At 40.7% G+C, this 26882-nt stretch overlaps 1 protein-coding gene and 1 pseudogene across 3 annotated transcripts in view; one reads left to right on the forward strand and one right to left on the reverse strand.

Annotated features, from left to right (window-relative positions):
• FAM184A (family with sequence similarity 184 member A) overlaps positions 1-26882 on the forward strand; it is a 120315-nt gene that overhangs the window by 19129 nt on the left and 74304 nt on the right. The window lies entirely within an intron of this gene.
• On the reverse strand, positions 25356-26222 carry LOC116763796 (annotated as a pseudogene).

The raw sequence follows: 26882 nt of genomic DNA on the forward strand, positions 1-26882 counted from the left end.
CCCTGGACCCGGCTCCACATATAGCCCCCTGGGTCACCTGGCTTATCCTCAGGCAGTTGTGCTTTCTTCTCCCGGACACTTGTTGGGGTTTTATATTTGCTCTCTGGAACTCTTATTCCATGCTTAGCCAACTTCTCTGCAGCCACATCTCTTCAGAAAATATGCCGTCTTCTTACTTTAATTGAAAACCTGGCTCCCTCCTCAGGATACTGCCTTCCCCTGCTGCTTTTGCAGGTGACTACTACTCATTTTCACACATTTCATCAACCAAATACTCATGAAGAAAATGAAGTTCCATTAGGAAAATGAAGAATTTGACTTTTTTATGCTGTGATTTGTGAGTGACCAATTTATACTTATTAAATATAGTAGTAAGTTATAAAGCAGGCTGTACTTACAAAGATGCAGTGGTTTGAAGAGTTTATCTTAAGATTATATCTCAAATAAGAATAGTCTTTTTGCTGAAAATAGTAAAATGTGCTTTTCTGCCAAGATAATTCTTATGGGTAAGAGTAGATAAAATTCTTATTAACACAACATTTATAATGATAAACGCCTGAAGTACTGGTATAGTTTATTGTTATGATAAGTACTGAATAATTCTTATGCCTGACAGAATATTTACTTATCATGGTATAGTTGGGTGCACAGCATTTGCTTCAAGTAATTATGCCTTTAGTCATGACCTAATTCAAACACAGACTGGAATAAAAGGGTGAAAAAAACTGAAATAATTCCAGTAAGTAAAGAGGGATGTTAGAAAGAAGCTTTTAAAACAAATAAGCTGGGAATTCCCTGGTGGCACAGCAGTTAAGAATCCTCCTGCCAATGCAGGGGACACAGGTTCAACCCCTGGCCGGGGAAGATCCCACATGCCATGGAGCAACTAAGCCCATGAGCCACAATTACTGAGCCTGTGCTCTAGAGCCCGCAAGCCACAACTACTGAGCCTGTGTGCCACAACTACTGAAGCCCATGTGCTTAGACCCCATGCTCCACAGCAAGAGAAGCCACTGCAATGAGAAGCCTGTGCACCGCAACGAAGAGTAGCCCCCCTGCTTGCTGCAACTAGAGAAAGCCCATGCACAGTAACGAAGACCCAGTGCAGCTAAAAATAAGTAAATAGGGCTTCCCTGGTGGCGCAGTGGTTGAGAGTCCGCCTGCCGATGCAGGGGACATGGGTTCGTGCCCTGGTCCGGGAAGATCCCACATGCCACGGAGCGGCTAGGCCCGTGAGCCATGGCCACCGAGCCTGCGCGTCTGGAGCCTGTGCTCCGCAACAGGAGAGGCCACAACAGTGAGAGGCCCGCGTACCACAAAAAAAAAATAAAATAAATAAGTAAATAGATAAATTTATAAAACAAATAAGCTGAAGACCAAACCCTAGGAAATAGTTTTATTGGATATGATGGTTTCTAAAGTTGAGCTGTCAAAATAAATTGGGGAAATTAACAGGGTCATCTAAAAAAAAAAAATTGGAAATGAAAGTTTCAGTAAAGTAAACGGGAAGAAAAATGTGGACTGTGGTCATTAAAGTGAGGAGATGGCCATGTTACCTAACATACCTTCCAGTTACTATTGCTGCCTTTCACACCACCCAAAAACTTGTATAAAACAACCACCATTTTATTCTCATACATTGTTGGGTTGGGAATTCAGAGAAGAAACAGTGGGGATGGTTTGCTCCACAATGTCTGGATTTTCAGATGGGAAGACCAGAGTAGCTGGGTATGACTTGATCAGGGGGAGTTGAAACAACTGGGACTGGAGAATCCACTTCCAGGATGACTTCTTTACTCATGTGGTGCCTGGACTGAGATGACTTGAAGGCTGGGCTCAGCTGGGGCAGTTGACTAGAGGAACTACATGTCCTGTCCAGGTAGCTGGAGCTTTTCACAGTTTGTCGGCTTCTGGAGACTGGGTCCTCCAGAGACGAAAGAAAGCTGCAAGGCGTCTACTGATGTAGGCTTGGAAGTCTCAGTATCACTTTTGCCACATTCTGTTGGTTGCAAATGAATCATTTAGGCCAGTGTAGATTTCAGAGGAGGAGAGTCAGACTCTACTTCTTGATGGGGGAGTGGGAAGGTCCCACTGCAGAAGAGCATGTGGGATGGGAAATGTTGTGATCGTTTTTGGAAAATACAGTCTGCCAAAACATACACTTTCCGGGAAGAGAGGAAAAAATTTAACTCACACAGCTTTTTCAGTGATTAACCACAAACTTTTAAGGGATTAAAAAAAGAGAGATGGTACCTAATATACATTACTAGGAAATAGCTCTTACTGCCATTTTATTTTTATTTATTTATTTATTTTTATTTATTTATTTTACATCTTTATTGGAGTATAATTGCTTTACAATGGTGTGTTAGTTTCTGCTTTATAACAAAGTGAATCAGTTATACATATACATATGTTCCCATATCTCTTGCCTCTTGCGTCTCCCTTCCTCCCACCCTCCCTATCCCACCCCTCCAGGTGGTCACAAAGCATCGAGCTGATCACCATGTGCTATGCGGCTGCTTCCCACTAGCTATCTACCTTACGTTTGGTAGTGTATATGTGTCCATGCCACTCTCTCGCTTTGTCACAGCTTACCCTTCCCCCTCCCCATATCCTCAAGTCCATTCTTTAGTAGATCTGTCTCTTTATTCCCATCTTACCCCTAGGTTCTTCATGACATTTTTTTTTAATTCTTAAATTCTATATACATGTGTTAGCATACGGTATTTGTCTTTCTCTTTCTGACTTACTTCACTCTGCATGACAGACTCTAGGTCCATCCACCTCATTACAAAGAGCTCAATTTCGTTTCTTTTTATACCTGAGTAATATTCCATTGTATATATGTGTCACATCTTTTTTTTTTTTTTTTTTTTTTTTTTTTTTTTTGCGGTATGCAGGCCTCTCACTGTTATGGCCTCTCCCGTTGCAGAGCACAGGCTCCCGACGTGCAGGCTCAGTGGCCATGGCTCATGGGCCCAGCCACTCTGCGGCATGTGGGATCTTCTCGGACTGGGGCACGAACCCGTGTCCCCTGCATCGGCAGGCGGACTCTCAACCACTGTGCCACCAGGGAAGCCCTCACATCTTCTTTACCCATTCATCCAATGATGGACACTTAGGTTGTTTCCATCTCCGGGCTATTGTAAATAGAGCTGCAGTGAACATTTTGGTACATGACACTTTTTGAATTATGGTTTTCTCAGGGTATATGCCCAGTAGTGGGATTGCTGGGTCATATGGTAGTTCTATTTGTAGTTTTTTAAGGAACCTCCATACTGTTCTCCATAGTGGCTGTACCAATTCACATTCCCACCAGCAGTGCAAGAGGGTTCCCTTTTCTTCACACCCTCTCCAGCATTTATTTTTTCTAGATATTTTGATGATGGTCATTCTGACCGGTGGGAGATGATATCTCATTGTAGTTTTGATTTGCATTTCTCTAATGATTAATGATGTTGAGCATTCTTTCATGTGTTTGTTGACACTCAGTATATCTTCCTTGGAGAAATGTCTATATAGGTCTTCTGCCCATTTTTGGATTGGATTTTTTTTGTTGTTGTTATTAAGCTGCATGAGCTGCTTATAAACTTTGGAGATTAATCCTTTGTCAGTTGCTTCATTTGCAAATATTTTCTCCCATTCTGAGGGTTGTCTTTTCGTCTTGTTTATGGTTTCCTCTGCTGTGCAAATTTGGTCTTGTTTATGGTTTCCTTTGCTGTGCAAAAGCTTTGAAGTTTCATTAGGTCCCATTTGTTTATTTTTGTTTTTATTTCCATTTCTCTAGGAGATGGGTCAAAAAGAATCTTGCTGTGATTTATGTCATAGAGTGTTCTGCCTATGTTTTCCTCTAAGAGGTTGATAGTTTCTGGCCTTACATTTAGGTCTTTAATCCATTTTGAGCTTATTTTTGTGTATGATGTTAGGGAGTGATCTAATCTCATACTTTTACATGTAGCTGTCCAGTTTTCCCAGCACCACTTATTGAAGAGGCTGTCCTTTCTCCACTGCACATTCCTGCCTCCTTTATCAAAGATAAGGTGACCATATGTGCGTGGGTTTATCTCTGGGCTTTCTATCCTGTTCCATTCATTTGTCTTTCTGTTTTTGTGCCAGTACCATACTCTCTTGATTACTGTAGCTTTGTAGTATAGTCTGAAGTCAGGGAGCCTGATTCTTCCAGCTCCGTTTTTCGTTCTCAAGATTGCTTTGGCTATTCGGGGTCTTTTGTGTTTCCATACAAATTGTGAAATTTTTTGTTCTAGTTCTGTGAAAAATGCCAGTGGTAGTTTGATAGGGATTGCATTGAATCTGTAGATTGCTTTGGGTAGTAGAGTCATTTTCACAATGTTGATTCTTCCAATACAAGAACATGGTATATCTCTCCATCTATTTGTATCATCTTTAATTTCTTTCCTCAGTGTCTTATAATTTTCTGCATACAGGTCTTTTGTCTCCTTAGGTAGATTTATTCCTAGATATTTTATTCTTTTTGTTGCAGTGGTAAATGGGAGTGTTTTCTTGATTTCAATTTCAGATTTTTAATCATTAGTGTATAGGAATGCCAGAGATTTCTGTGCATTAATTTTGTATCCTGCTACCTTACCAAATTCATTGATTAGCTCTAGTAGTAGTTCTGGTAGTATCTTTAGGATTCTCTACGTATAGTGTCATGTCATCTGCAAACAGTGACAGCTTTACTTCTTCTTTTCTGATTTGGATTCCTTTTATTTCCTTTTCTTCTGTGATTGCTGTGGCTAAAACTTCCAAAACTATGTTGAATAAGAGTGGTGAGAGTGGGCAACCTTGTCTTGTTCCTGATATTAGTGGAAATGCTTTCAGTTTTTCACCATTGAGGACGATGTTGGCTGTGGGTTTGTCATATATGATGGCCTTTATTGTGTTGAGGAAAGTTCCCTCTATGCCTACTTTCTGCAGGGTTTTTATCATAAATGGGTGTTGAATTTTGTCGAAAGCTTTCTCTGCATCAATTGAGATGACCATATGGTTTTTCTCCTTCGGTTTGTTAATATGGTGTATCACGTTGATTGATATACGTATATTGAAGAATCCTTGCATTTCTGGAATAAACCCCACTTGATCATGGTGTATGATCCTTTTAATGTGCTGTTGGATTATGTTTGCTAGTATTTTGTTGAGGATTTTTGCATTTATGTTCATCAGTGATATTGGCCTGTAGTTTTCTTTCTTTGTGACATCCTTGTCTGGTTTTGTTATCAGGGTGATGGTGGCCTCGTAGAATGAGTTTGAGAGTGTTCCTCCCTCTACTATATTTTGGAAGAATTTGCGAAGGATAGGTGTTAGCTCTTCTCTAAATATTTGATAGAATTCGCCTGTGAAGCCATCTCATCCTGGGCTTTTGTTTGTTGGAAGACTTTTAATCACAGTTTCAATTTCAGTGCTTGTGATTGGTCTGGTCATATTTTCTATTTCTTCCTGATTCAGTCTCAGCAGGTTGTGCATTTCTAAGAATTTATCCATTTCTTCCAGGTCGTCCATTTTATAGGCATAGAGTTGCTTGTAGTAATCTCCCATGATCTTTTGTATTTCTGCAGTGTCAGTTGTTACTTCTCCTTTTTCATTTCTAATTCTATTGATTTGAGTCTTCTCCCTTTTTTTCTTGATGAGTCTGGCTAATGGTTTATCAATTTTGTTTATCTTCTCAAAGAACCAGCTTTTAGTTTTATTGATCTTTGCTATGTTTCCTTCATCTCTTTTTCATTTATTTCTGATCTGATTTTTATGATTTCTTTCCTTCTGCTAACTTTGGGGTTTTTTTGTTCTTCTTTGTGTAATTGCTTTAGGTGCAAGGTTAGGTTGTTTATTCGAGATGTTTCCTGTTTCTTAAGGTAGGATTGTATTGCTATAAACTTCCCTCTTAGAACTGCTTTTGCTGCATCCCATAGGTTTTGGGTCGTCGTGTCTCCATTGTCATTTGTTTCTGGGTATTTTTTTATTTCCTCCTTGATTTCTTCAGTGATCACTTCATTATTAAGTAGTGTATTGTTTAGCCTCCATGTGTTTGTATTTTTTACAGGTCTTTTCCTGTAATTGATATCTAATCTTATAGCGTTGTGGCAGAAAAGATACTTGGTACGATTTCAATTTTCTTAAATTTACCAAGGCTTGATTTGTGACCCAAGATATGATCTATCCTGGAGAATATTCAATGAGCACTTGAGAAAAATGTATATTCTGTTGTTTTTGGATGGAATGTCCTATAAATATTAATTAAGTCCATCTTGTTTAATGTATCATTTAAAGCTTGTGTTTCCTTATTTATTTTCATTTTGGATGCTCTGTCCATGGGTGAAAGTGGGGTGTTAAAGTCCCCTACTATGAATGTGTTGCTTTCGATTTCCCCTTTTATGACTGTTAGTATTTGCCTTATGCATTGAAGTGCTCCTATGTTGGGTGCATAAATATTTACAGTTGTTATGTCTTCTTCTTGGATTGATCCCTTGATCATTATGTAGTGTCCTTCTTTGTCTCTTCCAGTAGTCGTTATTTTAAAGTCTATTTTCTCTGATATGAGAATTGCTACTCCAGCTTTCTTTTGGTTTCCATTTGCATGGAGTATCTGTTTCCATCCCCTTACTTTCAGTCTCTGTGTGTCTCTAGGTCTGAAGTGGGTCTCTTGTAGACAGCATATATATGGGTCTTGTTTTTGTATCCATTCAGCCAAACTGTGTCTTTTGGTGGGAGCATTTAGTCCACTTACATTTAAGGTAATTATCGTTATGTATGTACCTGTTCCCATTTTCTTAATTGTTTTGGGTTCATTATTGTAGGTCTTTTCCTTCTCTTGTGTTTCTTGCCTAGAGAAGTTCCTTTAGCATTTGTTTTAAAGCTGGTTTGGTGGTGCTGAACTCTCTCAGCTTTTGCTTGTCTGTAAAGGTTTTAATTTCTCCATCAAATCTGAATGAGAACCTTGCTGGTAATCTTGGTTGCAGGTTTTTCTCCTTCATCACTTTAAATATGTCCTGCCAGTCCCTTCTGGCTTGCAGAGTTTCTGCTGAAAGATCAGCTGTTATCCTTATGGGGATTCCCTTGTGTGTTATTTGTTGTTTTTCCCTTGCTGCTTTTAATATGTTTTCTTTGCATTTAACTTTTGACAGTTTGATTAATATGTGTTTTGGCGTGTTTCTTCTTGGATTTTTCCTGTATGGGACTCTCTGTGCTTCCTGGACTTGATTAACTATTTCCTTTTCCATATTAAGGAAGTTTTCAAGTATAATCTCTTCAAATATTTTCTCAGTCCCTTTCTTTTTCTCTTCTTCTTCTGGAACCCCTATAATTCGAATGTTGGTGTGTTGAATGTTGTCCCTGAGGTCTCTGAGACTGTCCTCAGTTCTTTTCATTCTTTTTTCTTTATTCTGCTCTGCAGTAGTTATTTCCACTATTTTACCTTCCAGGTCACTTATCCATTCTTCTGCCTCAGTTATTCTGCTATTGATCCCATCTAGAGTATTTTTAATTACATTTGTTGTGTTGTTCATCATTGCTTGTTTCATCTTTAGTTCTTCTAGGTCCATGTTAAATGTTTCTTGCATTTTGTCTATTCTATTTACAAGATTTTGGATCATCGTTACTGTCATTATTCTGAATTCTTTTTCAGGTAGACTGCCTATTTCCTCCTCATTTGTTAGGTCTGATGGGTTTTTATCTTGCTCCTTCATCTGCTGTGTGTTTTTCTGTCTTTTCATTTTGCTTATCTTACTGTGTTTGGGGTCTCCTTTTTGCAGGCTGCAGGTTCGTAGTTCCCATTGTTTTTGGTGTGTGTCCCCAGTGGCTAAAGTTGGTTCAGTGGGTTGTGTAGGCTTCCTGGTGGAGGTGCCTAGTGCCTGTGTTCTGGTGGATGAGGCTGGATCTTGTCTTTCTGGTGGGCAGGTCCACGTCTGGTGATGTGTTTTGGGGTGTCTGTGGACTTATTATGATTTTAGGCAGCCTCTCTGCTAATGGTTGGGGTTGTGTTCCTGTCTTGCTAGTTGTTTGGCAAAGGGTATCCAGCACTGTAGCTTGCTGGTCGTTGAGTGAAGTTGGGTGCTGGTGTCGAGATGGAGATCTCTGGGAGATTTCCACTGTTTGATATTCTGTGGAGCTGGGAAGTCTCTTGTGGACCAGTGTCCTGATGTTGGCTCTTCCACCTCAGAGGCACAGCACTGACTCCTGGCTGGAGCACCAAGAGCCTTTCATCCACACACCTTTTGGGAGGTCTGAGGTCTTCTGCCAGCGTTCAGTAGGTGTTTTGTAGGAGCTGTTCCACGTGTAGATATATTTCTGGTGTATCTGTGGGGAGGAAGGTGATCTCCGCGTCTTACTCTTCCACCATCTTCCTCTTACTGCCATTTTAAACACAAATATAGAATCTCCAGATTAGCAGAGATGCTTTCCCTCAATATTTAACGAAGGCATTATTAGATATATGGTAATATATGGTAATAAGAAAACTTTCTATTATGAGTGTAGGAGAAAGTTAGAAAATATACTGGTGTGCATTTTGGATATTTTCACTGCTTAGCCACTTGCCAGTCTTACTTACCTATTGGGACAATAAGCAAGAAGACAGTAATTTCAAGGCTTTTGGAGATTACATCCAAGATTTCGGATCTTTTGTAATGGTGTATGTGTGTATTTGGGCAACAACCTTTATTGGCTTCAAGTTACAGTACATTAATTTTTAACCATATTGTGGAAGAAAATTTTCAATCTGATTAAGCTCTTATTTCTGTCCTCTTTGAGAAGGGGGCAGATGGTAGTATTTACATAAGTAGTGTGTCAGGAAGGAAGAGAACCGAATCTTTAGCACACTGGTGAGATCCCACCAAGCCAGGATTATCTAGGACATAGTTCCATCTAGGGTGATTTAAGGAGGTTCGTGATATTGTGGTTCGAATACTGAATATTTATGACAGCTCTTTCCTTTGTATTTGTCCTTGGCTTCATTTTATCACAGTGTAAATGCTCAGCATGTTTGAGTGCCCAAATTTACATCACTTTGGAAAGGGATAAAATACTTGGTATATTATATGAATAATTTTAGTTTGGGAGATATTTGAAGATTTTCGTGACAGAACTGAAACTAACTGCATGCTGGAACTGTGATTCAGTAGCCAGTTACTTTGATGCCCAATGCCAAGTGATGCCCTTGAACAAGACGAGAGATATATTCTGGTGAGCATAAAATGTTGCTGTGGGGTGGTAGAACTCTAAATTAATTTTAGGAAGCTTCTGTCCATTTAATTTTTAAGACTGTCGCTTGTACCTGGATGTCTGCCATCACCTGAAATACCACATGTCCAAAATTGAATTAATCATCTTCTCCATCAGACATCTCCCACATGCCACAGAATAAAAGAAATAGGCCAAAAAAAAATCTAGTTTCCTTTCTCTACTCTAGCATTTCTGTCTGACCCTACCTTCCTTTGAGAGTGGAATTTGGGGATTAAAATTTTCTTTTTAAGTATTTTTGTTTTTTTCTTTGGTATTTCTATTAGATTTTCCTTTTCATTTGCATTCCCCCAGGTAGGAATCAGTGTAGACCTTGTTTTTGTAGTCTCCTGACTTTCGTGCTCTCCCTATTTCAATTTCTCTTGCTTCTTAGTGCTGTGGTACGATTAATAAATGTAATCCCCTGCATGAGTATTCATTTTCTCTTCTTTGTTCACTAGACCAAATCTAAACTCCTCTGCATGTTTTTTGCTCATTTGCCTATTCGTGGGACAAGGGGCTTCCAGGGCTTAAGTATAAGTCAGATTTCTCCAGAGAAACAGAGCCAGTAGGATATATATCGTTAAGTTAATTAAACAAGGTGGCTCTTAGACTAAGGTGGCTCTAATGCCGTGGTGGCCTAGGTAAGCCGACCAAAATCTAAGCCTGTAAATGCCTCAAGATTATGAAATCTAAGCCTAAGGAGAACCCATCACAAAGAGCCAACTAGGCTTTAAGCTGTAGCCACATAACTTCCTTGCTTTGCTTCTACCTCTTCTCTGTTAAAGCCCGTCCCCGAGTTCCTGTTGGTGGAGTGCTCCCAATCACTTCTGGTTTGCTACTGCCCAACGCGACTCAATTTTTTCTCAAATAAACTCTTAAAATTTTAAATATACCTCCGTTTATCTTTTAGCAATATATAATAGGATATATAAATATGATTTATTATTAGGTATTGGCGTACATGATTATGGAGGCTGAAAAGTCCCAACATCTATAGTCGGCAAGCTGGAGACTCAGGTGAGCCCAGTCCAAGGGCAGGAGAGGACAGATGTGCCAACTCAAACGGGACAAAGAAGTTTCCTCTTACTTGGCCTTTTTTATTCTATTTAGGTCTTCACTTGGTTGGGTGAGGCCACCCACGTTAGGGAGGGCAACCTGCTTTACTCAGTCCACCAATTCAGATGTTAATCTCATGCAGACTAACCCTCACAGACACACTCAGAATAATGTTTGACCAGATATCTGGGTACCCCATGGCCTAGTCAGGTTGACACAGAATTAACCATCACAGCACTTCGATTGGAAAAGGTTTTCTTCCATTATTGCTTTTAGTCACTTACAACTCAAATGGCAGACAGACTCCAGGCTGTAGTGAGAAGTGGGGAGTAGAGAACAAGAGTGGGATAACATTTCATAGTGCGTAGAAGAGAGAGTCAGTGAAGGGCTAGGTGTAGCGCTTGTGGCCTGAGGCGTGTCAGGAGGGGGAGACATGGAGAGGACCAGAGGGGCACAGAGGAGACTGGAGTCACAGGGAGAGGTGGTTTGGAATGTGGAGGAATTAGGAAGGACTTTGGAAATGTGGAATGTCAGACTGGGAAATGGAAGAGGGAGTTGAAAGAATGGGAAGGACTCAAGTCTGCAGAGTTAGGATTGACAGAGGCTACTGGTATGAGGGCAGGGCTCTCTGAGGTAAAGTGGAGTATGTGTCGTTGGGTGGGAGCAGGAAAATGATAAAGACCAGGCTTCTCTGCAGAGAAGAAGTGGGTGCTGCAGGCCTTGTAGGAGGGAGAAGAGAGTAGGTGTGTTAGACAAAGGGCATGGCTTTTGGGGAGGCAGTCAGGACAAGGGCTGAAAGGGTGGAAGAAGCCCGCAATAAACCACATCCACCGCAGAGAGTAATAGAGGGTAAAAGAGCTTGTTGTAATGCCGAAAGAAATGTAGAATATGAGATTGGACACCAGAGAGATGTATTATCTGTACCACGTGTACTTTCAAGGAGTTAGGTTGCCATCATTAGTCATTAGGGAACTGCAAGTCAAAACCACAATGAGATACCACTTCACACCCAGTGGGGTGGCCATAATTTTAAAAGTGGCCAATAAATTGTTGGCAAAGGTATGGAGAAATTGGAGCCTCCTGCATTACTGGTGGGATTGTAAAATGATGTTGTCACCTTGGAAAATAGCTTTTCAGTTTCTCAGTAGGTTAACATACGTGAAGTTACCACGTGACCCCTCATTTCTAGTCTTAGGTATATACTCAAGAAAATTGAAAAGATGTCCACACAAAAACTTGTACATGAATGTTCAGAGCAGCATTACTTATAATAGCTAAAAAGTGGAAACAACCCAAATTCCGTCAACTGATGAATGGGTAACAAAATGTGGTATGTAGTAGAATTTTACTTGGCCATAAAAAAAAAAAGGAATGAAGTACTGGTACATGCTAAAACACAGATGAACCTTGAAAACATCAAAAGTGAAAGAAACCTGACACAAAAAGCACATATTGTGTGACTCCACTCTCTGAAATGTTCAGAATAGGCCAGTCCATTGAGACCAAGGGTGGATAGCTGTCACCAGGGGCTGTGGGGAAGCGGGAAGTGGGAATAACTACTAATGGTCATGGGTTTCTTTTTAGGTGAAGATACTCTGGAATTAGGTGGCGGTAACGGTTATACCCTTGTGAATATACTCAGAACTGAGTTGTACACTTTAAAAGGGTGAATCTTCTGGTATGTGAGTTATATCTCGTCGTTATCTTTTAAAAAGGGATTGTCACACTGTTCAGTTACTCAAGGCTCAGAGCAAGAGCTTTCCTGAGTATAGGACCTATAAGACAAGGTGTCTGTGTGAATTCCTCTGCCTGCTTCAATCTTACCTTACGCAATAATACGTGACTGCACAGATTTGATGTGCTACTACTGTGTTATTTCTAGGGACCATTAAAATAAATATATTGAATACTTAGAGTCATCTCCTGTGTCACACTTTGGAAAAATCTAGATTATTGTATCTAATTACTAAGCCAACCTGCTTTATTTTATTGTAATTCACTCATTTATCTTAGCTTTCCTTTCAGGGTTACATACAGTATTTTCTTTAAAATTTGCTGATAAAAAAAGCAGAGACGGGCTTCCCTGGTGGCGCAGTGGTTGAGAGTCCGCCTGCCAATGCAGGGGACACGGGTTCGTGCACCGGTCCGGGAGGATCCCACATGCCGCGGAGGGGCTGGGTCCGTGAGCCATGGCCGCTGAGCCTGCGCATCCGGAGCCTGTGCTCCGCAACCGGAGATGCCACAACAGTGAGAGGCCCGTGTACCGCAAAAAAAAAAAAAAAAAAAAAAAAAAAAGCAGAGACAGGATGGTAAAAAGAGGAATATGTGGGGTTTTTTGTTTTGGTCATTAATATGAATTTTTTTCTCTAAAGAATTTGAATATTGACAACTTTAAAACTCTCTTCTAGAATTTCATTACCTTTCTTCAGATCCTTTCAGAATGGCACTGAGGTTTTCTCAGTAGGAAGAGCATCATAATATTTGTTTCATTAAACTATATGTAGTTCCTGCTGAGAAATAAATTGAGACCTGAAAATGTTTATCATCGTAAAAAACAACAGAAAAAAATATTTCAAAAACACAGAGTAACTTCTCTTGGAACTCAGTATAGGATACTATTGTTATGTTTCATAATTCTTATTCTTATAGAATAGGTTGGCATAGTGTTTCTTCTTTTTAATTACTGAATTAATTTTATAGGCCCTTATCTTTGCATTTAGTAAAGCAGCAGGTAGTTCTCAATCTTTCCAAGCAGGGACTTCCTTGGTGGTGGTGTGGTTAAGAATCCGCCTGCCAATGCAGGGGACACGGGTTCGAGCCCTGGTCCGGGAAGATCCCACATGCTGCGGAGCAACTAAGCCCGTGCGCACAACCACTGAGCCTGCGCTCTAGAGCCCGCGAGCACAACTACTGAAGCCCGCGCGCCTAGAGCCCGTGCTCTGCAGCAAGGGAAGCCACCGCAATGAGAAGTCTGCGCACCACAACGAAGGGTAGCCCCCACTTGCCGCAACTAGAGAAAAGCCCGCGAGCAGCAACAAAGACCCAACGCGGCCAAAACTAAATAAATAAATATTTTAAAAATTAAAAAAAAATCTTTCCAATCAGTCACTCCCCTTGGTGGGTGTGTGGATAGCCATCTGAAAGGGGAGAGGAATGAGTATGTAGTTTTTTAAAAGGGCACTTGCTGATTCTTATACCGTGTCCTACCCCTACATCAGGTTGAGAATGACCACCATGGTGATCACAAGTTATTAATGGGAGTATAACAGCCCTCTGATGGTTGAGTAGAAAATAGTTCAGCACAGCGAGCTGTAGCGAAGGCTAGAGAAATTTGGGTGGTGTGTTTTTAGCAGTGCCCGCTCTGCTGGGAAGATAGATGCTCAGAATGGAACGGTGGACCTGGAGTCAGAGGCTCCTGCGTTACATCCCATCCCAGCCCAGAGATCGCCAATGAGGCAGGGAGCATGTGAGTAATCTCAGTTAGGGGTGCCATACAAGTCCCGGTAACTCGTCAGATATGAGCCCTACTTGAAGCTAGAATAAAATTTATAGAGGTCCATAACCTCCTTGACAGACTGAACAGCTCGGAGAGGGTATCTCTCCTCCCACCTTGAATCAACCACCAGATTCTCATGCTATGTGTGACCTCCTAAACAGCTCTTCAGTCAGGTCTCATCCTTCCCCATCAAGATTTGTGTAGGAACCTCAGGCTGTTTCCTGAGTTATTTTGATGCATTTTGACTGTTCTTTAGTCTCCTCCCATTGCATATATCCTCCACAAGGCAACCAGAATTTCAGTTTCTAAAATGCAAGTCAGATCTAGTTATTTCTCTGCTTAAAATCCTTCACTGGTTCTCTATTACGTACAAAGAAAGGCATGTTTATTGAATTCTGTGAAGTGTTGGTACCTTGACTTTTGATGGATTCATTATATTGGGGTACTTCCTTTAAGAAAACTCAGTATATAGAAATTCAGATGCCCCATGAGTTCTACACAAAACCTCTCTCAACACAGCTACACAGTTGGTCTCTCTCAGCTGCTGCTGCTTCCTGACCTGTCTCTGGTGGTATGTTTGTTGATTCCTTTGGTGAAAGTGGCTTTAGGCTTAGGTCAGGAGTGGGGACCAGGTCAAGTACGACTTTGAAGGCCACAGAAAAGGATTTTGGCCTTTTTTCCCCTGTATGTGTGTGATGGAAAACTATTAGAGGGTTGAAAGCAAGGGTTAGTTATGATTTATATTTTGAGAGGAACACTTTGGCTGTTGAGTGAGGAATGGATTGCAGCACAGCGTAAATGCGAGCCGGGAGGTCATTGAAGAGACCACTGCAGTGGTCCTTGCTCTGGAGCCAGTGGTGATGGTGGCTTGCACTAGGGTGGTTGCAGTGGAGATGGAGAACTGCAGAGATTCATGATATATTTTGGAAGTAAAACTGATAGGACTTAACAACGACTTCATGTGGGAGGTGAGGAAAAGAGAAGGAAGAACTCTTGGGTGACACATTTGTATATTTTCATTCTAAATAGCGTATTTAGGTGTAAAACGAGGAAATGAGAAAAATATAATATAGTTGTCTACATCCAAAACAGATAATTAATATTATTTTAAGTCCTTGAATTATGCTTGAGCAAGGGAATACGTGACTTAGAGGACATAAGGGCTAGTCAAGGGCTGACATAGTGGAGGGCCCAGTCTGAGAGACTGATTGTACCTCAGGAGCTATTCAGGAGTCCACACCCCAGCTCAGGACCTGAGTCTTCAACACTGGTGTCTGGGGACCTGGGCCTCTGTATAGGGCCACTGGCTCTGAAGGCTCTGCTTTTTCAAGGAGGGTATCTCCCCAAATTCAACCAGGTTCTAAAGAGCTTAGTGTATGTTGTATGGAATAATATTATTCCAATCTTACATGACTCACCTTATTGAATTTTGCTGACATCCAAGCCCTTATTCAAACGCCTACTTATTTGAGTCCTGTGACCAGACAAGATAACACACTATAGCCCTCCTATTCTAACTCCACCTCTCCATCCAGTGGCAGAATGTTCTTACCAATAAAGATTCTACAGTCTTGTGGATCCTGTGATGTACCAGGTAATTGTTGTAGTGACATTCACTCTTCTTAATATCTTTTCTGCATTCCTGGCCATTCAGAGGCACAGTATTGGAGTATGTAAGAGTAGGGCTGGGGCCAAAAAACAAGGATTGGGGTCTGACGTGGCTTCTCCCAAATACTGGAGACATGCCAGTCATAATGGCTTCACTCTCTTGATATGTGGCACAGGGAATTCATGCTTTTGATGTACTGCTTCTTGAAGTAAGAAGCAGGAAAATGGTAGAAGAATCAGCTTCCTGCCTGGGCCTCCTGAAAAGAAGGTACTTGTTAGCTGCAGGAATGTTCATTGGCTTCATCTTCCTTCTTCCTGGCTGATGACACTTTACTCTTCATCCTGTTTCCACAGCACAGGACCTTTGGAATATTATTATTATCCTGTTTTGTATATCTGATACAGAACCTTCTAGGACTTGAGTTAAAATGTTGGTTAACAGTTCACTAATACTGCCCAATACACATTTACATATGATACCTTATATATCCAGTTATTGCAAAGGCTCTAAATATAGGATAAAAAATAGATTTTTATGGGGATGGGATATATTATATCACGTTAAATAAGTACCATAGTGGAGATATGTTCAAAATATTATAGGAACCTACATATTGTAGGTCTCCCTAGGATTCATATGCTGGTTGGAATAGAGGTGATATTATGGTAGATTTAAAAATACTTTTACATAGCCTTACCACTTCAGTTTTGACAGTATTGATTAGTGTATTATATATTATGCATGTCTCTGACTGAAATTCCTTTGAGAAGAAAAGTAGAAATGGAGAAGAGCAATACTACAGGAAATTGGATGGGTATCATAAAAACTATGGTGCATAGTTATGGTGTATTTGGGTAATTTTTTATTTGGTGGGCATAACAGTTACTACAAAATTGTCTGTTCATCTGAGGATCAACTTGGTAGAATTAACTTTACAAAGTATACCTTTTCCATCATAGACACAACTGCTTTTCTGACTTCTCAGGTTACAAGTATTAGTGTGATTTTTATTCTTCTTTGTACTTTGTTCCCTGTATCCAATCTCTTATAAAATTCTGTTATCAGGAGAGAGGTGAAAAAAAAAAAAAAGGTAACAACTGTAATAGGATAAAGGGTGACAAATATTTTTTCCTTTTTTTTTTTTTTGTTGTTGTTTTTATCTATTCTATTAGGTTGGCCTAAAAGTTCGTTTGGGTTCAGTCAGGTTTTTCCATAACATCTTACGGAAAAACCCAGACAGGCTTTTTGGCCAACCCAATATTCTTCAAGTTTTCTACGAGGCACAAAGATTACTTTAGTAATCAGAAAATATATAGAACATACTACTTTTTAAAAAGATAGTTTTTGATAATTGGACATAACAAGAGGAAGACATTCCAGGGAGAACACGCGTATTGGCAAAGGTTCAGAGAAAAGCATAATTAGTTACGAAATACTTATCTACTTCCCTAATCCAGATTTTTGCAGTATAAATGTTTTTTAAAAAACAATTGTTCATTGTATTTGAGAAGATAGTTTGAGTTGAACTTGAAAATATAGGAGATCTTTTTTGTTGCAGCTTTGTTACTTGCCATTCTCATTACTAAATTCATTGTGGTGCCTTATGCATCGTCTGTCTGTGAATGAGGATGGCAGGCACTCTGGTCTCCTTTGCCATTTTTGTAGCCTACTCCACATTCCCTCTCCACTACTATTCCGACTCCTCCAAGTCCAAGCTGCAGAATGCAGTGTGTGGGCTTCTCATTGTGATGGCTTCTCTTGTTGCGGAGCTTCTCTAGGCGCACGAGCTTCAGTAGTTGTGGTACGAGGGCTCAGTAGTCGTGGCTCACAGGCTTAGTTGCTCCGCGGCACGTGAGATCTTCCCGGACCAGGGCTCGAACCCGTGTCCCCTGCACTGGCAGGCGGATTCTTAACCACTGCGCCACCAGGGAAATCCCTGTGGGTGATTTTTCTACTGGAGAAATAGGATTTGGTAGGGCAGGGAGTAATGCCAGAGTGGCTTTTTGAGGAGACCTGAGCAAGAGCCAGCCCTATGAGATGATCATGTAAGCTGCTCAGCAGCTAGGAGGAGGAGAAACAACTAGAAGCCAGTAAGTGGTTTAAAAAAAAAAGATAGTTTCTATTAGGGTCTCTTTCCTTGATCTAATTAGAAGAATAAAACAAAAAAAGCAGAAGTCTTGAGAGACTCACGGCCAGTAATAGCATTTTGTGTTGGTGAGTGGAAGAGAGGAACAAGCCTTCCTTTACTCTTGATTTATTTTTATCAATATAGCAAGGGTTTCCTAGCTTCTTTGTAATTAGGAGCTAATTTTCTTTTCCATGGGTCTTTGAGATGGTTCTTTGACCACAGAGCCATGGAAGATGAGTAGATGAAGGAAGGAATGTCACTTATGGTTTCACTTGCCTTAAGCCCGCACACCACAACGAAAGAGTAGCCCCCGCTCGCTGCCACTAGAGGAAGCCCAGGCACAGCAACGGAAGCCCCAACGCAGCCAAAAATAAATACATAAATAAATTTATAAGAAACAAGCTGCAGTTTGCCAATCCATTTCAGCTGCATCTCAGAAGTTTTGATATGTTTTGTTTTCATTTTCACCCTTGCCCAAAAGGTTTTACTCTTTTTCTCTTTCCCCAGACTCGGTCTGTGCCCTGGGGGGAGGGGGGAGGTAGGGCCAATGGGGAAACAAGGTTTGTTGCTCTTACCGGGGTAGCTTATGGCTCTTGTTCCTTAGATGATAAGGATCTGGGTGGGGTTTTGTGCTTTTGCTGAGGCTGGCTGGCTTGTTGCTTGGAGGAAGGCTTTCTCTGGTCTTCTGCCCTGTCCCCAGTCTTCCCTGTGGTCACCCACTGAGGTCATGGCTGAGAGCTTGTGAGTGTGCGCAGTCCCGAGTGCCTATGGCATTCGTGGGTTCTGTGTTCTCACGCTTGTTAAATTAACATTTGTTAACATTTTTGATGGATGGTTCAATAAAAGACCACAAGAGAATTGAAATCGAATTGATTACTTTACAGGTCCTGGAGGAGGTACACGGCACACCTTAAGGGGCCATGAGGGAGGTTAAGGCAGGGTGTAGGCAGCGATCGGGGTGGATCCAAGGGGAGTACTTTGGGGGGGCTCCCAGGCTAAGGCCAGACAGGTCAATTCAAACCAAAAAGGAGGGGGAGGTGGTTGGTAAGCTTCTCAGGGGCCTGTTTTTATCTAAGGGGCACAAGACGAAGACCCTGGGAGGTGGGGGAGACTGACGATCACCAGGGGAGGTGGGGGAGTCACATCAGGAACTTCCATTTACTTATGAGCCCGTGGGCTGTTTTCTAGGGCATGCATGCTAGATGGAGAGGATAGTATCAGTTCAAGGCCCTGCAGGCCGATTGACCACACAAAATGGATGCTGAGGCAGCAATGTTGTGGAGTGGTTTAGCTAAACCCATGCTCTACCTTTAACAGCTTGTTATAAATTTTAGCTGAATTCTTCTTACTCACTTGTATGAGAGCCTCATCTTACGTCTGTGCTCTGCCGTAAGTTTGTGTCCTGTGTGTCCTGGGAGGCTTGCCTTAGATTTAAAGCCAGGAGGTTGTGTTGTGATTTCAGCTCTTTGATAGGTTCAAGAAAACTTATGATTTTGTAGGTTGTTTGGTATTTTTAGTTGTTACTGAGGAGCATTACTCTTTCCATCTTTCTACATCCTGCATAGAAACTGGAAGCCCCTCAGATTTTTTTAATTGAGCGCACACACCCAAATGTCGTTACGATTAGGTTTTTTGCTTTGAGTGGTTCACTTCCTCCAGAGGGTTCTTTAGTCTGCTGCCAGGGACCTGTTATAAGCCTGACTCCTGGCATTTGGAATCTGGGGAGGGAAGGGGAATGGGGACTCACTGTACAGGCTGCAGTTTTTATTAATAGACTATATTTTAGAGCAATTTTAGAGTCACAGAAAAATTGAGCAGAAAGTACAGAATTCCCACATACCCTTCTCCCCTAATGGACACAGCCTTCCCCGCTATCAACATCCTGCACTAGACGGATACATTTGTTAACTGATGAGCCTACACTGACACATAACCACCCCAAATACATAGTTTACATTAAGGTTCACTCTTAGTGCTGTATATTCTATAGATTTTGACAACTGTGTAATGACATGTGTCTACTATTATAGTATCATACAGAACACTTTCACCGACTTAAAGATCCTCTGTGCCCTGCCTTTTCATCCCTCCCTCCTCTTTGGCAACCACTGATCTTTTTACTGTCTCCATAGCTTTGTCTTTTCCAGAATGTCATATACATACAGTATGTATCCTTTTCAATTGGCTTCTTTTACTTAATAATATGCATTTAAATTTCTTCCACGTCTTTTCATCGTTTGATAGCTCATTTCCTTTTAGTGCTGAATAATATCCCATTGTCTGGAGATACCACAGTTTATTTATCCACTCATCTACTGAAGGATAACTTGGTTGCTTCCAAGTTTTGGCAATTATGAATAAAGCTCCTATAAAACATACATGTGCTAGTTTTTATGTGGACATAAGTTTTCAGCTTATTTGGGTAAACACCAAATAGCAAGGTTGCCAGATCGTATGGCAAGAGAGCATTTAGTTTTGTCAGAAACTGCTCAACCGCAAAATGGTGCAGCCGCTTTGAAAGGCATTCCTGCCAGCAGTGAATGAGCGCTCCTGTTGCTCCGCTTCTTCATCAGGATTTGATGTTGCCCGTGTTCTGGAGTGTGGCCATTCTAACCGGTGTAGAGTGGTAACTCATTGTTTAATTTTCAATTCCCTAATGACATGTGATGTTGAGCATCTTTTCATATGCTTATTTACTACTGCATATCTTCTTTGGTGAGGTGTCCAGATCTTTTGCCCATTTTTTAATCAGGTTATTCATTTTCTTATTGTTGAGTTTTAAGAGTTCTTTGTATATTTTGGATAGCAATTCTTTATCAGATGTCTCTTGCAAATATCATCTCCCAGTCCGTGGCTCTCACTGAATTCTCTGCTCTTAGTTTCATGCCTTATCACCTGCTCTCCTCTGGTTCCCCAGGCTGGAACTGCTCCAGCTTATTTTCCCCGTTCACTTCTCTTCTGTTTTTTTTTTACCAGCATAGAGGAGGGTTAACTGTCTGCTTGGTACAAGTGATGACCTGAGGGCTTAACTGCTCCTGACAAACTTGGAAACAACCTCTTTATCATCAGCCCCTGGTTTTACCCCGTGTTTTCTAGCACTCTGCTGGACAATTCAACTTGCTTTTCAATGGCATTTCTCTCTCAGCATTTAGGTTTTACAGCTTGTACTCTGACGAATAATTTACTATTTCTGCATTTGCCTTATATCCTCTGGTCTCTCTGGCTTGGACTCATCTTCACTTTCTGTGTTAAGAAAGTCAATTTAGACTTACTTGTTCCTGCGCCTTCCTACTGTAGACCCTCAGGTTTCTTCTGTTCCTTGTGAGCAAGAGGTTCAGACAATTTTTTGTAGAATTGAGAATTGATTATGTTCTACTTTAAACATAAAAGACTTGACTCATTCGTTTTTTTCTAATGACTTCATAGCACTCTAGATTCGTGGTGGTGGTTGATTTTTAAGATGCATCATTGTTTTATGTACCACTTAGAGGGAAAAAATGCTGTCCATCTGTGATACACAATTGATTATAAGATTCTTCTCAACTTATGAGATGTTTAAATGTGGGGGAAAAGAAATGTATGTCTTAGAATCATTGTCCAGCACCACTGTGAGCATACAGACCGAAAAAGATGTATAGATTCTAAATCTCCTAAAATCCTTAGAGAGACTCATTTCCCAGTTAAATTGCAGGGACAAAACGCATCACCAGGAACTTTTTGACTCTATCTGGCTTTCCCTGGCACTCACGCGTCTCTCTGTTCAGGATTATCTGACCATACCAGCCACCCGCCAAAACCATTCCTGTCTTGTGCCTTAACTCGGGTTGCTTTCTTCACAGTTCTCTCCACCGGCCTTTGTCCTTTCAAGCCTTTCTGTTTACTGCAGTCTTCATCCAGTTCCTCTACTGAAAACCTCTCATGCTATATATACAGTATTCTGTACTCAACAGCTTGACACTTTACGTGTATTATCTAAAATTGTCTGCCATTAATTTTGTGTGTGTGTTAAGCAGTTCTATTTAAGTAAGATTAAGTACGAACATTTATACTTTTCTTTATCATAATGCATATTAAAAAAGTGCTGAGAACATAGTAAGGCATTCACTCAAAATTTGATTGATTTTTTTGTTGTTTTTTTTTTGGTTAAGATTTGGTAACACAGATCCCATTGCATGGACCTTAAATAATAAGCCTTATAGTAAGACTTCTGTTTGCTATTTCAATAATAAGCCTTATAGTAAGACTTCTGTTTGCTATTTCAAAAGTCAAGTTAAATTTTTCTTGGAGAAACAGATGTATTCTCTGTTACCATTACCATCAAGGAAAATACCTCCAATGTTATTAGACTTTATATTTTTAAAAAGGTTCTTCTAACAATCATTATAGAAATGCATAGAACAAACATATCTTTAAAGGTAATTCTTTCCCAAAGCAATTGGATTTCAAAGGTCTTTTTATTTATTTTTTAAAATTTTTATTTATTTTTGCACATAAAGGGTTTGTTTTAAATGTTTTAAGGATAGGATAGAGTTACATCATAATTATAAAAATTACTTACAGAATTAACAGATTTATATTGTTTATACTTCTAAATGCAGAGAACAGGGAACTGTCTACACATTGTATAAAGTAAAATTAAAATTAAAAATGAATTCAAGCTTGAAAGATGAGGTCATTTACCTAATTTTAAAATGTGAACACGAAGACCTCGGAACTATACACATTCGTTCAAACTGCACTAATGATGGAAAATACAAAAAGCGCAGCATTTCCAAGGAACCACAGACATTTCGACCGTAATTATTTTCTGTTACAATAATTCCTGTCTTGTCTTTGGAGAACTTTCTTATCTTTTTTTTTTTTTTTTTTTTTTTAAGACAATCAGCTTGAAGAATGTTTTCAGGCACTACAATTTGTGACAATCAAAACAGTCTTCTATGGGTCCACAGCGTTCAGAGATTCAAGACCAATGCATTTCGGGGTTTGGCACGTAAAGCAATAATAGAAATGAAATCTGGTTTAGAAGCAGCTGTGATTGTTTTAAGAATGCACAGTCCCTTCAAATGCTGCAGGACATACACAACTGGAAAATCACCTTCTGTTGGCACTACATTTGCTTCACCAGTGCATCTTTATCCTACAACTACTAAAACAGCACAATTAAGCAAATATACAGAAACTGAAAACAAATAAAAACAAAGATAGAAAAGAAAAAACCGAAATATATTTAACATGCAATTTTAGTTAGTTACATTGAACATTCTACTTAGAATAGAGCATGCAAAAAAGGATGGTCTGCTTTTAAGGTTTTCCTTTGAAGCTTTACATGGCAGCCAGACATCATGCGTGCACACACACACGACACAATCATACTGTAGCAGGTCAGTGAGAAGGGCCAATACATTTTATACAGAGTTTCATGTCTTGTGTTGTCACAAGTCCCATGATAATTTTAGAAATTAACGTTGTATTCCTAGAACAAGGAACCAACATTCCGATACCAGGAAAATGCAAGCAATGCATGCAGATCTGAAACATGAGCCTAGACGAAGGCTGAAATACTTGGCTGGGGAGCAGAGTTAGTCATGGCATCGGGAAGTGTGGTTTAAGCCAACAAAAGAAAAAAGAATGGGGGAAGAAAAAGGAAAAACAACAACAAGAAAGCCCTTCCCCCTCCTTCAACCCTAAAGGCAATAAATGGAACAATGATGATAATAAATCACGTCACATTCATTTAGAGAGATCACGCGGTATTAAAAGTTGCTAAAGGTACTTGCAGAAAAACCACAGTGCAAGTCATTAAGTAATGCCAGAAATGTTTCAGCTGCCCCAACCCTCAGGATACCTCCAAAGGACTTTGTTTTTCAGTCTGAAGTCACTGTGTCCTGTTCATGCATTGCACGCTGGACAACTCCCTCTCTGGGCCACACGTGTCCACTTGGGCACAGGGAGCTGGGCTCAGCCTTGAGATTCACATGCAGGAACTCTTACAAGAGCCACCGGGAGAACAGATGACAGATCTGTAGCATGACACTTGTTTCAAGCACAGGAGGAACCTCTAAGACCTGGGTACCTGCTGCATGGAGAAGCTCACCCCTGGCTGCCCTCGGTGAGGCACCGGGCACGCTGGAGAGAACGGGGGTGCTGTATTCACATGGTGCGCGAGGTTACCACCCACCAGCACAACAAGGCACAGCCTTCCTGAAGGCAAAAATGGGCATCACACAGACCTCGCATAGCGCGGCCTTGAAACTACAGAATCTCTTAACATCAAGAACAGCCATGACAGACGTCACACAGTCCTGGTGTTTGGCTGAGATTCATATGCATTTAAGCCTTCTGCCCAAATCTGAGGTAAGAGTTTCAATCTCCACAAGACTGGTTTCACAAACCATCTTTCCCCTAGCTTTCAAACTGCCAGGGATCATCCAAAACAAAGTGATAGACTGACGTTTTGCTTCTAAACGAACCACTTTTGCAGTTCTATTTTAGCTAAGGACAACTTGCAGGAAAGGATTCAATGGCTAAGGGCTGCTGTCAGTCCCACCCACAAGCCAGTGCAGGTGACTGACCCTGATGTGGCAAGATCTACCAAATGCAATGAGTCCACAGCAGCAGCACGCCATGAGCAAGAACATACAGCACCACAAGAGGTGTCAGGAATTCAAGCTGTTATTTGTCTAGTCATTCTTTGAGGGGAAAAGCCTTCTGACCATAATCATATATCAGTAATAATAGTAATAAAAATAAAGGTATCCCAGAGAACTTGTTAAAAGGCAACACCGCCGTTCTTAAACTTACATTTCTAATATAAAAGCACTATGTTCTTCCAGGAACTTACCAAATACACAGAAACCACTGATATACTGTTGCCTTTTAAATCCATGTGCTAAAATCCAGGTTACTAATTTGTACAAATAATGGACCAAATGTGCCATCCAAAATACACCTGCATTGCACTATGTGGACCAAGTACCTGGGCTTTGCTTAAAAAGAAGTATTTATGATAAAAATGTAAACAAATAATGTACAAAGCTTAGAATTAAAGGCAGCCTTTTACCCAGATTTCTAACTGTTTTGTAAAATTCTAATGTGGGTCATTAAATGTTCACAGGTGATTCATATTTGAATTTACACTTTAAAGCCTCCAGACTGAAATGGTGCTCTGAACTTGACTTTCAAAACAAGCTGAATGTCCTGATGTGCTTCCTGTGCCCAAATTTAATTTTGAATAAACAGCAGTAATACACTGAGTACACTGAATACAAATGGCTTGGGTCAGCACTGCTGTTAAACTGGGGAAAATTATGTAAGCCCCACTCCAACCCACAAAGAAAGGACTGCCTATGAAGTGCGTGTGTGTACACACAGATCTGTTTGTATGTACATATACATTATATATGTATACACACAGATATAGATAGGTAGGTAGATATAGATACATATATATCAAAAAAAAAGGCAATAACAAAAATACCAAACTATGCTTGCATTGTGGCAGCAGAATAAGAGTGTTAAGCATGAAGGGGAAAGTGGATAAGATCTACTGCAGTTTTAAATGACTGTGATACTAGCTTAACTTTTACCGGACTTGCCTGTAAGTCCCTTCCAAACAGATAGACTTCTTTTAAGAGGAAGGAGTTCCTTACGCAAAATGCTTTGTGTTCACCTAAATCTGTACTATTCAGAACAAAACCAGTTCTGCTGGCAGAGATTGTGGGTGCACAGGGACATTTAAGCTTTCATTAAACTGGAAAGCAATCAAGTCTTTATGTCTACAAATTATACATTTAATAGTTCCACAAATTTGGCAAAGTTCATGATGACATCTAGGATGTTTTCACCAAATCGTACACATAAATATGGAAATCATCATCAAACTTGATGAAATAGATGGTTTGGCTTCTACTTGATGAATGACCACGCCAGTCCTTTTAGCGTCATCTTCTTTGGCATATTCCACTTGTTTGCCTACCAGGCTGTCCACAACTTCTCCCGGTTCCCTTTCTGCTGGAGGTGAATCGTTAGAATCGGGCATAATGCGAAGGTCACCTTCTTTATAATCATCGAAGAGCTGGTACCTGTACAAGACAGGATCTTTTTCATAGGTGATGTAAAACCATGTGTTCATTAGCTCGTGCTAAGACCATTCCCCTCCACTCGTCTTTAGTGCCATCCTCTGTCTCAAACATGTGCTCCACTGCTTTGCCTATCATCGTGTCGGCTAGGTGTGCATCACTGATTCGAGATGTTGCAACTCTATTAGGGAGGACTTCAAGCGCAGAAACTCTTTCATCTTTATTAAGTTCTAGTCCATAAATACAGTCAAATCCATCGTATTTTATAAGATACAGAGGATTTACAGGCACCTGGTCCAGAACGGTTCCTTTCCACTGGGTGATGGGGCCATTCCCCTCTTTCCACCCATGCTGAATCCTGCAGCCTACGATGTTCCTCCGGGGCTGGGAAACAGGTTTGCTCGGCCGCACACTGGTCCGGTGTTTTTTGTGGGATGTTTGTTTCTTCATCATGCTTGCAGATACACCAGCATGGCCTGCATCAGCTCTGGACCGCTGGCCAGGTGTCTTCCCGAATGGGGTCTTCATTCATCTGTATTTAAGTGAGCAGCAGAGCTGCTGGACTAGGATGAAAATTCAGTATGCTCCAATTTGAAACTTTTCACAGAATTTCAATGTTCTTGTTAATCCATCATCCCAAGCGTCTTTGTGTGTGTGTGTGTGTGTGTGTGTGTGTGTGTGTGTGTGTGTGTAAGTTCAGCAAAAATACGTGAAATCCTAGTACTCGGCCGGCCACCTAGGCCACCGTTGGCAGCCCGCTGGCCCTGCGATCCCGCACCGAGCTCCGGCCCCTGCCCGACCGAGCCAGACGGCGCTGCCCCGGCCCCACAGCGCATGCGCCCTCCGATGGCCGGGCGGCCGGGCCGTACTACCCAGAGGTCTTTTTAATTTAGAGTTTTATAGTGCCTTTGGCTTAAATAAATCCAGATGAGCTTTTTATTTTGTTAACTGGTTCGTAAATGTTTTATTTGGACATAAGTCTGTTGTTAGAATTAATTTGATTACATAATGAATGAAGAACAGACTTTGTTTAAAAAACTTTTTTTTCTAACTTATAACAAAAGAAACTGGACCAAGAAAAGAAAAATGTGGAAGTAATTCATTGCTAGGAGTAAACTACTGTATATGGGTAGCATCTGTTCCCCTTCCACTCACCTTGAACTACACATATTCTGTGAATCTTCCTGGTAGATCCAGTTCCATAGTTAATAATGGCAAATGAATATGTGGCTTAATATTTTGTGAGAATATGGGTTAAAAGGTTTACATCTCATATCA

This window comes from Phocoena sinus, chromosome 12 (assembly GCF_008692025.1).
Source record: "Phocoena sinus isolate mPhoSin1 chromosome 12, mPhoSin1.pri, whole genome shotgun sequence".
In the NCBI taxonomy this organism is placed as follows: Eukaryota; Metazoa; Chordata; class Mammalia; order Artiodactyla; family Phocoenidae; genus Phocoena; species Phocoena sinus.